The sequence below is a fragment of the Schistocerca cancellata genome, chromosome 1 (assembly GCF_023864275.1).
Source record: "Schistocerca cancellata isolate TAMUIC-IGC-003103 chromosome 1, iqSchCanc2.1, whole genome shotgun sequence".
Classification (NCBI taxonomy): Eukaryota; Metazoa; Arthropoda; class Insecta; order Orthoptera; family Acrididae; genus Schistocerca; species Schistocerca cancellata.
Genome location: NC_064626.1, coordinates 1,238,700,319 through 1,238,705,853, shown reverse-complemented (window position 1 = coordinate 1,238,705,853; position 5,535 = coordinate 1,238,700,319). Strand labels below are relative to the sequence as shown.

The window sequence follows — 5,535 nt, the reverse complement described above, 5'->3', positions numbered from 1 at the left end:
TCCTTTCGTCTACTAATCGCACGGTTTTGCGGTGCGGTCGCAAAACGCAGACACTAAACTTCTTACAGTGAACAGAGACGTCAATGAACGAACGGACAGATCATAACTTTGCGAAAATAAAGAAAGTAAAATTTTCAGTCGAGGGAAGACTTGAACCAAGGACCTCTCGTTCCGCAGGTGCTCACGCTAACCACGGGACCACGGCGCTCGTGGGTTCACATTATCCTTGATGTTGCCTATCGTGTGCATGGACTACTCAGTTTGTATATTTTGCATATTTTTTTCATAGTTCCACACAACTTCTTCCTGTTTTCTCGATTGATCTGTGTTCAGTTTTTCAAGGCCTATCCACTGTGCCAACTTATAACTAAATCTGAGGGGGGTGCGATGGGGAGGTTCCCTTGTAAGAGTCTTTTCTTGAATTTCGCTCCAGTATTGAGGGGTGTACTGCACATCTTTTCTTACATAGCTTACCCACATTTATATGAGACAGCACATAATTTCACTGATCTCGATTTTGAATAATGTCTTCTACCAAAGCGGCACAAAATAAAATTATCTTTCTTCAAAATCACTAGCTTACAAAACAAAAAACAAAAATAATAAATCAGAAGAAAACGGGAGAAATCATCCCCCACACAGTGGAAGCAATTTCAAATGTTTTCACTGAACAGTCATTTTAGAATGAACAAAAAACGTTACAGGATTCTGAAAAAATGGGCAATAAAGCGATTATATTAAGTTTGGCGAACACAGCATAACCAAAAGTATTTTCGTCTTTTCATGGCAACGTACCCTATCCAGCAAAGATTTCATTAGTTATCGGGCCAGACACAGCTTCAACCAATTATTCTTTAAATAGCAGTTGTCCTGTTAATAAACTGGGGTAACTTATTTCCAGTTAGTGTTACTAGGTTCAAATTCATTCGAAATCCTTTTGTTACTTGTTTCAGAAGTGTTCGAAATTTTCAAGTCCTTAAGTACGTTGTGCGAACAACACGAGTATTAACATGGTTTTGACTAGTTAGAACACGGCGCTGTTCCAGTTCTGTATGTGTCAGATTGACAGCATTCACCTTACAACTGGAGGCTAACAGATTCTTATTGTTTTTGTTTCAGCATCAGAGATTGCTGGGGTTCAGATTTTTCCTCCTGTAACTTTCTCGCGGAGGAATCTCATTTTGCATTTCTTATGAATGATGCAACAGATTCACCCGAGGGCTTTCCATACAATTTCTCATCTCCATACGCCTTCGCTCCATTGTTCCTTCGATGCGTGAGCTTCTGTTTGGAAATGTTCACACTTTTTTTTCCATTTTCCATGTCGTTTTAGTCAGCTTGTTTGCCTTGGTCTGTACGTTAGCAGTCAAACAGAATACGCAGCAGGACTGTATGCTGTCTGACATTTGTCATTCACAGAGAACTGGAAAAGCAGCAAAATTCAAGTGCATCTTGCAGCTAACGTCTAACGTGAACAGTGGACAAAATCTGAAACTGGAAGACCGAGGAAGTGAAAATTTGAACGGACTGGTTTTCACTGGCAGCTCAGAACGCTGTAATGAATTTGCATGACTGTTTCCCTCAATCATTTTCTGAATAGATAGCTGGCAGTAAGAGATAAACTAATGATTATGGCCAGGTAGTTCTTCGAGACTGCCATTCTGTGTATCGAAAATCGAAGTATGCGGCCATCTATCCCATCGGGCGTAACTTTGACCATCCCTCTCAAATTTGCTAAACACTCTCATACACAGAGCCAGGATTATTTCGGACAAACGTCACCTCGGCTCCGAGACTAATCGTCTTACGACGACGTTCCGAAGGAATTGGGATTCAGTCCCTGATATCAAATCAAGTCTACCGCGGAAGTCAGGCCGTGATGCCGTTCGATCAAGCGCAGAGGACCAACACACAGAGCGGCTTCCATTCATCGTTGCAGCAACGAATAATACGGGCGCATGCACCTCCATGTCCGTTTACAGCGACGCCTGTGGGGTCAGGATGACACGGCGGCCGGTCGGTACCATTGGGCTTTGATGGTCTGTTCGGGCGGAGTTTCTTTTTTAGTTTTTGTCTTCCACACTCACTAAATCAGACGACCTTCAAGCCACTGAGGAAAATGAAGGAAATTTTGCAACTTATTAAAGATAATATCGGTCTGAGAACAGCAAGGATTAGTAATATTCTTTGTGAGTGTGGTAGTTACGTGGGAGCAGTCTAAACTGACTATTGGGGTCTCTGTTTTGACCATGAAAAAGTTCAAAAATGTTGAAGAAATCAGTGCTTGCCGAGCACAATATTACGTTTTTATAGGCAAGGATTTTGAATCCAGCTTCAAATTATTCACACTCTGTGATTACGGGAGCAGTGTGAATTACACTATGCGATAAATTCAGTTGACTCCGCTGATTATGCACATAGCAACACATGGAACCGTGTGCTTGTAAAGAAACAAAGTTCACTACCTGGAATGAGATTTTCACTCTACAGCGGAGTGTGCGCTGATATGAAACTTCCTGGCAGATTAAAACTGTGTGCCGGACCGAGACTCGAACTCGGGACCTTTGCCTTTCGCGGGCAAGTGCTCTACCAACTGAGCTATCCAAGCACGTCACACGCCCCCTCCTCACAGATTTACTTCCGCCAGTACCTCGTCTCCTACCTTCCAAACTTTACAGAAACTCTCCTGCCAACCTTGCAGAACTAGCACTCCTGAAAGAAAGGATATTGCGGAGACATGGCTTAGCCACAGCCTGGGGGATGTTTCCAGAATGAGGTTCGCAGGAGAGCTTCTGTAAAGTTTGGAAGGTAGGAGACGAGGTACTGAAGGAAGTAAAGCTGTGAGGACGGGGCGTGAGTCGTGCTTGGGTAGCTCAGTTGGTAGAACACTTGCCCGCGAAAGGCAAAGGTCCCGAGTTCGAGTCTCGGTTCGCCGCACAGTTTTAATCTGCCGGGAAGTTTCAGTTCACTACCTGTTCTGAGTGGTCACGCTGCAAGAAAAGCGGGTGTAGCCGTAATCTAGGAACGCAGGGTGCGACACTTCAGCATGGGCCGTCACCATAAAATGATTATGACGTAATACAGCCAAACACATACGGTCCTCTGGGCATAAAAGTGGGAGCCTTGTAGTTGCACGACAGTCGGATCCAAACCAAACGACAGTGAGCGAGACAGTCATTGGAAGTTGATATTTTAACCAAATTTGAAGTTGAAACGACAACTTTTTATCCAAACTGAGGTTTTACGGGAGTAATTACAAGGTAGACAAGTGTCAACAATCAAAGCGTGACGTATCACAACTGAATATCTTTGATAACACTAATTGGCAGTACCGCATGTGTATGTTGCCACTCCTGATATGTTTTATTAATATTATTATTGTTATTGTTATACACATGCAGGCCGCCAGAGGACCATGCGAAGGGTACAGCCGGCCGCGGTGGCCGAGCGGTTCTAGGCGCTTCAGTCCGGAACCGCGCGACTGGGCAGAGTGACCGATATTGTGTGTACCGACTGTTGAGTCATTGAAGCTTCCACCGGATGGCAGTTTAGTAAACATAGACACTTTTACAGAATAATGTAAAAGATATGCCGTAGTTTAACAAATAGTAGAATTAGAGTACATAACAATGTTTTATACATAGGAATTCGAAAGTTGCACATATAGGGCCAATGAAGGTGCAGGTGGTAGAGATTGACAAATCACATAGTGCAATACATTGGACTAGCTTCAGTAGCCGTTGCAGACACTGTTTTCTGTGATATCGTATGTTCTCTTACAACTATTACGAAATCATCAATTTCGTCTATTCCTTGTGTAATGAATACAGGCCTGTAGACAGCTGTATACTTTCAGCCCAGATCACGTAAGAAACAGATTGCCCGATCGCTTGGTCTAGCAGGCAACCCCTGTCAGGGAACGGCCACCAGGAGGCAACAGCGTCACACCCTTACTTGTGGCACCAACAACTAGATGGCACTTCGTTATATGTGGCAACATCGTCCGAATGCGTGCAGCTCTCCACCGTTTGGCGTCTGTAAAGTACAGCTGTTTCTGACATACCGGTGGTAGTGGATCGAGTCGTCATACCGAGGGCCTGCGAGTATATCAACTGTGGAAGGAGTAGACGGACAAATCCTGAACTAAAAATGTAGTAGAACTGTCTCAAAACTAAAGATTATAAAAATATGTAGTTTATTATTATTGTATTTAAGTACCAAATAAAGATTCTCTCTTAGGCTCCACAAATAAGTTTCGTTGCCTTTCCTTGATCACTCTACCACGTTTAACTAGAAAGAAGTAATGTGTTAAATATGAGCAAAACAGTACTGCTTGTGACAACAGTAGATGTGCTGACCGCAAAGTTAAGATGTTTACCATCACAGATTTTTTTTTTACTCACGATATTTAAAGCTTCACAATATTTATTTTTTTCGAAGATATCGTTGTTAAATTATATTCGTTTACAACTGACAGTAATCATATGCAAAATGTGATTATACTTAAGAACCCTTACAGAAATACTTAGAAAGGATGCAAAATCTGTTTCTTAAACCTATTTACAGTCTCAATGTGAAAAATATATTGTCGTTATAACTCACCTAATCCCTATAGATACTCTATGCAAAATAAATAATAATATCGGTAATGTCAGGACGCGAAACCCACTGCCCAATGCAATATTTGTCAGTAAATTAACTGATTATATTTCAAAGACGTTGAGAAGATTTTGAAAAGTTTCTAGTGTTAACCTGCACGTGAGGATCTTTTTTACCACCATAATCCGTATCAGAAGAGCTGTATGACAAAGAGGAAATAGACAACATGGAAGGCGAGTGTAAAACATATGCGACTGCAATACAGTCTGCATTTAAACAGTAACTCGCGAGAAATGTTTGTGTGTTACTTTTCATTTATTTCATTTCGCGTATGATTGTGAGAAATATCCCTACAGTAGAAATAAACTTGGTTTGTAGAATTACAGGAGCTAATCTACATTCTTCGATTGAAAACTCGGCAAAAACCACAGCCGGTCATGAGCTAGTCAGCTGTGTGACGAATGCAACACAAATCAGCGTCATTCACGTCACCGAAGATACAGCGTTGCCAATTCCGCGACATGGACAGGTCAGTTAGCATTGTAGCGTCGCCTGCGACATCTGTTGATCGACGGGAGAACTATTTTTACGGTTGTCTGTTCCACCGTAAGGACGGTCAATCTGTTTCTTACGTGATCTGGGCTTTCATATCTGTAGATGACCATTTAATTGGTTGAAACTAATAATCGATACATCGATCCTTCCGATCTTGGCAAACAAAAAGTTTTCCTAAAGAAGCCTACAACACTATTATTATCATACTTAGAAAGGATGCAAAATCTGTTTCTTAAACTTATTTACAGTCTCAATGTGAAAAATATATTGTCGTTATAACTCACCTAATCCCTATAGATACTCTATGCAAAATAAATAATAATATCGGTAATGTCAGGACGCGAAACCCACTGCCCAATGCAATATTTGTCAGTAAATTAA

At 41.7% G+C, this 5,535-nt stretch overlaps 1 non-coding gene across 1 annotated transcript; it reads right to left on the bottom strand.

Annotated features, from left to right (window-relative positions):
• Positions 1 to 2,534: 2,534 nt before the first annotated feature.
• Positions 2,535 to 2,609, bottom strand: Trnas-cga (transfer RNA serine (anticodon CGA)). Its single transcript has one exon. It is a non-coding gene; the product is annotated as a tRNA-Ser (tRNA).
• Between the last annotated feature and the right edge of the window lie 2,926 nt (positions 2,610 to 5,535).